Genomic DNA, 6,000 nt, shown 5'->3' on the forward strand with positions numbered 1-6,000 from the left:
TAGATAGAAGGTCAAAGATAAGTATGAGGCTTTGGATCTTCCCAATGCTGCTAAGATTACTGAGATTATAGAGAAATTCAAGGGCAAACATCCAAACATATCTTTAGGATAGAGATGAGCAAAACTCGATGCCAGAATTTCAATTTTAACACTTAGTAAACTTTTGAGATTTTGACCCAGTCGAGGTCCGCAGCTCCATAGCTCTGTAGGTCCATAGCTCTGCAGCTCCCCAGATCCATAGCTCTGCAATTCAGAGATGTGCCAACAGTTGACTGCTAGTTCCAAAAATAGCACTTTCCATGCATTGGAAACACATTTTGATGGAAAGTTAACTTTGACACACATCAAGTGAAGGGCCAGCTTCTATTTTTGGTGTCTCCATGCACTTCTACTTTGATTGATGGCTTCCTCCTACTTTCTTTCTCATGCTTTCATTGTTTTCGACATGTAAAGGGCTCATGCATCCAATTAATGAATAAAATATGGATGGAGTCCCTCTAAGCACTAGTTAGATTACTAGTTTGTATATATTTAGTTTGTTTTAATGTTTTAAAAGCATTTTATTGCATCAAGATATCTCTCACTCGCAAAACAAATTGAGGAGAAGATTTCTTATAAATACCCCATTGTAAAATGTAAAAAGGGCTACCATTATTATGCAATAAAATTATGCTTTTGGTGCTAGCATTCGGAGTGTAGTTATTCTTGCCTGAATGTGTCATTATTTTGTGGATTTTATTCATGAGATCGTGATTAAGCCAAAGGTTTATTGCATTATTTCTGGTTGTGCGATCTTTTAGTTCTGGTGTTTGCTACAGATATATGAATTTTGTTGACGTAACGAGCTTGAGAAGAGATCACCTGATTGTGTCTACATAGCTTTTTGTCTCGCATGAGCGCACTTTCTGTGGCCTTGTGATTTGATGAAGAGTGAAACATCATTCGATTTGTTAAAGATTCTCACCGACAATTGCATCAGTGGATTCTAGGAAGTGCTGCTCTTGTTTTCATTGGTTTCCTACCAATTTCTCCAAAGGTTTAACTCACAGTTTGTTGTGTTCTATAGCTTATGTCCATTTAGGAATTTTAATTTCAAGTTATTTGATTTCATGTTATTTTCTTTTAGTTTCGTTATTTTCTTCGCTAACCCTCATATTAGAATAGGACCTCATAGTAGTTGCATTGTTAGAGTTGCATTCATTGAAAAATAGAAAATACAAAAATATTGTTCTTTTGGTGTGATATTTTTGAGATAGCAAACAGATTTTACTTGATTCCAAGGTAAAAGAGTTTTTGGAACCAGCAAAGGCCTCCTTGTGAACATTCACATTTATCTTCTACTGAGAAAATTTTGGTACATCGCAAGACAAACACTGAACCTTGGAGTGGATCCTTAAAATATTTTCTTTTCAAGAGAGGAATTACACTATGGATTCCTTCAATTGACCTCGTGAAAAATGAATGCCTAATAGAAGTGGCGCTAGAAGGAGGGCCAATACAAAGAACATACTATTCGAAACAAGAAAGATTTGATAAAGTTTCAAAAATTTTGCACCCTTGCAATAATCTACACTACGTAAAAAGTTCAGAAATCACTTCTAAAATTTTCAAAAATTTAGCTCTGCAGGTTTGCAGCTCCATAGATCCGCAGGTCCACAGCTCTGCAGATCCACAACTCTACAAGACTCTATGGTGCACAAAATTCAGAAGAAGTGAGGAAGTGTACATTTGTAGAGGTGCACTTTTTCCAGAATTGATACAAGCTGGAAGATATTGATCCTAGATCCCCATTCCAGTGAGCATTAAGATCTTCACCAAGTGCCCAAGAATTTCTAGAGCTTACTCATTTTTGTAAGCCAAGTAGTGACAAAGGAATACCCTGAATTCAACCACTTCCATTCAACATTTCATCATCTTCTTCTACTCCACCACCCATTCAACCACCAGGTGGACCTCCACATATTCCAACACTCCCATCACCATTCCAGCCACCTTTAGGTCCACAAAATCCTCCGATGGCCTTTTTCACAAATGCAGTTGATTCACCCCTTAGCTTAAGAGGTGCCCTCCTTGACCTCCCTAAGAATCCTAAGAAATTTTGTCCAAGTTTTATTTACAGAGAACAAGAACCTCCGAAGATCATGTCAAGATTTTTAAGGAAATTTGCAACCAGAATAAAATTGCTAATGAAGATGTGGATCTTCGTGTATTCCCCTACTCTTTGGGGGAAATTTCCTTCAATTGGTACTTGAACCTACCACCAGGATGTATTGGAGACTGGGACACTTTTGAAAAATCATTTTTGGAACAATTCAAAACATTCATCAATCCAGCAATGATACATCAACAATTCATATCAATAAAAAGGGACCCAACTGAAACAGTTTCACGCTTCAATCATCATTTTCATATGGCCTACCACAAGTTGGAAACACTTTACACAATTTCGATTGAAGCTTCCATCCAAGTTTATTTCAATGCCATGGATCCTCTGACTGCAATTTTTCTGAGAAGACTTCCTACAGCAAATATTCACACATTGGACAAAGTCTTTGCAGAAGCAATCACGTTCACAAAGCAAGCTAATCCTAATGGAGGAGGAATGATGCTTCCTATGAAAACAGTCCCTACAATGCCAATGGTTCCTGTGGGAGCACCCACCATACCTAGTCAGTTCATACCTATGAACCCAGTTCCATTACAACAAGTACACGCTCCACAAACTCAAGCAATAACATATCCAGGGTATGAGCCCCCAAAAATAGCCTTCTTTGAACAAAAGGCAATAGTTCCTGTGGAAGCGGATAACAATCTCCTTTCAAAAGTTGGTCAGATGAAGAAGACCATGTCACAAATGAACAATGAATTGACTCATCTTCGATTGTCTCCAGGACAAAGTAACAACTTCCAAAAAATAATGTTGGCCCCTACAACAACAATTTTGGTCAGAATTACAACAGGAACTTCAACAAAAGTGTTAACAAAAAAGCAAGATACAACGACAAAGGAAACAAATTCAATCCTCCTAATCACAACAATGGCTTCCAAAGACAAAATCGACAATGGAACACTCAACCAAATAATGGAACCATTCCTGCTAATAACAACAACACTCGGTATGCTGATATTAATCAGTATGATGATGGCCAAACTATGCCTAGCAATGATGGTTCATACTATAATGGTAATTAGGATGTGAATCAAAACCCACAAGTGAATGATAATCCTCCTCCTATTCAATTCAATGCAATGCTATTAGAATCTTATGATTCTACACAGAATGTACAAGTGGAACAATAGATAAATGAATAATTATCGTTCCCTTTCAGTCAAGAACCCAATCTTCAACACGATGAGATGTTTGCCTTTCAAAATGATAATCAAAACACATATAATCTCATAAACAAAAAGGATCCCTTGACTGATGGAATTCTTCCTGGTTTGCAACCAACCCCACCTGATCCTAGAGCAAGCAACAATCCACCACCGGTAAGGCCAGCCCAAGGAGGACCACAATATCAGAATCAAGTGAACATACCAACAATACTTAAGAACCCTACTTGGTCTATTGAAAAATATAATGCAGTTGAAGACTTGAAGAAAATGAAATCCAATATGTCCATGTTCGACATGTTGCAGAATTTTCCACAACAAAGAGAAGCACTCATGAAGACACTGGATAATACAAAGGTTTCTGATAATATGAATAATGTCCCTCAAAAGATGGTGCTGCAACAAGTAAATGCTGCAGAAGTGATGCCTACTATGTTCAAGGACAAAGTCAAGGTACCCCCATTTTTGTTGAGCATAAGGATATATGGAAAGAATCTTCACAATTTTCTTATTGATTCAGGAGCTTTGTGTAATGTGATGTCATTATCAATAGCTCAAAGGCTAGGAGTTAATCCTCAACCCTCTAACCGAGTGGTAATACACTTGGATAAAACAGAGGGAAAAGTCATTGGAGTATTGAAAGATGTGCGGATACAGCTAACAATTGATCCTTGGATCTAGGATATTGTTGACATACATGTGGTTGACATCCCAGAAACATACGGATTACTCCTGAGCAGAGAATGGACAAAATGTCTCAGAGGATGGTTCTCTATAGATTTCACTCAATTATGGTTTCCGTAGAAAGGTTTGAACAATCAAATCAAGATAGATGTCGGGCACAAACTGAAAACAATGATCATAGATTACAACGCCCTGAATGAGGTAGCATTCTTACAATCTGACTTGGGTTCATACAAAGTGATGGTATTGAATATGGTTCCAAACAAGACATCTCAAGATAAAAATGAGAAACCTAAGGTGTTGGTACTCAAAAGTGAGACCGTGACACAATTCATAGAAAGTATGGTTACTAATCTATAGTGTTTAGGAGAGGAAGCTGACCCTAGTATCCTCCTCCTTCCAGGATTTTTTTCGGTTGCATAAAGTTAGTCATTCAAAGATTGAATGTTCAGTATGCCAAGAAGCAGTAGCAAAGGTTTTGACACAAATAATGGAAAACAAGAGTACAAAGACCTCAAGTGATGGAATTATTGAAAGTCAAGATTCATTGAATTCATCCAACCTTATTGAACAAACTGAAGAGGAAAGTGAAGATCTAAATGTATCATAAAGCGATACCTCTTCAAATGGTGGAGGTTTATCTTCTCCTCCTCTCGAGATGATTAAAGTTCAGAGAAGAAGATGATATGTTAAAGATAAAGGATGGACCTCTATAGTCATTCATCCTGAACCTAAAGTTGAACAAATCAGTGAGCTAATAGAGGAAATTTAGGAGAAGCAAGAAAAACACACTATTCCTCTATCCATGAGGCATGAAGGAGATTCATCAAGCCCTACATGAGAAAATTTACAATGGGTTCCCAAGAAACAGTCATTCAAGACTCAAGTAAAAGAAAAGTTAAGGACAAATAAGCACAAAGTCAAAAAACCCAAGGAAAATGTAGTTTGGACACTCTGCTTCAATGGTTCCAAATGCAAATCAGGAGCCGATGCAGGTATTGAACTAATCAACCCAAAAGGTAGGTCTTTCTATACCGCATATTGATTGCAGTTTAGATGTACTAATAATGGTGCAGAATACAAAGCTTTGATCCAAGGGCTTCTCTTTGCATTGGAAAAAGGAGTTACTACTCTTATAATCGAAGGGGTTTCTCAACTAGTGATAAGACAAGTAAAATCTATATACTCATTCAACGACAAAAGATTAATCACTTACAGGAAAAGGGTATGGGATATAATGGATGACTTTGAAGCTCTGAACATCAAATCCATTCCAAGAAGAAAGAATGTGCTAGCAGACGGCCTTGCTACTTCAGCCAACACTTTGCAACCAGTAGAAAGAACAAAGTTGAAAATATTCTCAATTGAATTAGTTGTCATTCCTACCATTCCCGACAATATCACAAATGTTTAGCTCTTTCAAGATGATCAACATATACTCGAGTTTATTATGTACAGTTTCCATTTCCAAGGACAAGAGATTGATGATACACCTGAAGACAAACTTGAAGACGATGAGCTTGAGGATGATGATGGAATCCTTAATTTGAAAACCAACAGCATTCTGAAAGGGATGGTTGAACTTGAATGCATCTTCAAAAATGATGAATCGGTACTCAATAGAAGGGAAACTCAAGAGAAAGGAATCCAAGAATGTGACTAATACAATTTAGGTACTGATGAAGAACCAAAAATGGTACAAATAGGAAAAGCATGCAATCAAAAGGAAAGGGATGACATGCTCAAGTTTCAAACTGAGTATAAAGATGTTAATGCTTGGAGCTATGAAGAGTTAAAGACTTATGATCCTGAGATTATCACACATGATATCCCATTGAAACTAGATGCTAAACCTTTTCGGAAAAGACAATGACCAGTAAATCTGATAATCGAACCACTAATTATGAAAGAAGTAAAAAAACTACTAGATGCTAAGATATTATTTCCTATCCATCATTCCACCTAGGTAGCAAATTTGGTCCC

The sequence above is a fragment of the Cupressus sempervirens genome, chromosome 8 (genome assembly GCF_028749045.1).
Source record: "Cupressus sempervirens isolate cs-2001-9-10 chromosome 8, ASM2874904v1, whole genome shotgun sequence".
NCBI lineage: Eukaryota > Viridiplantae > Streptophyta > Pinopsida > Cupressales > Cupressaceae > Cupressus > Cupressus sempervirens.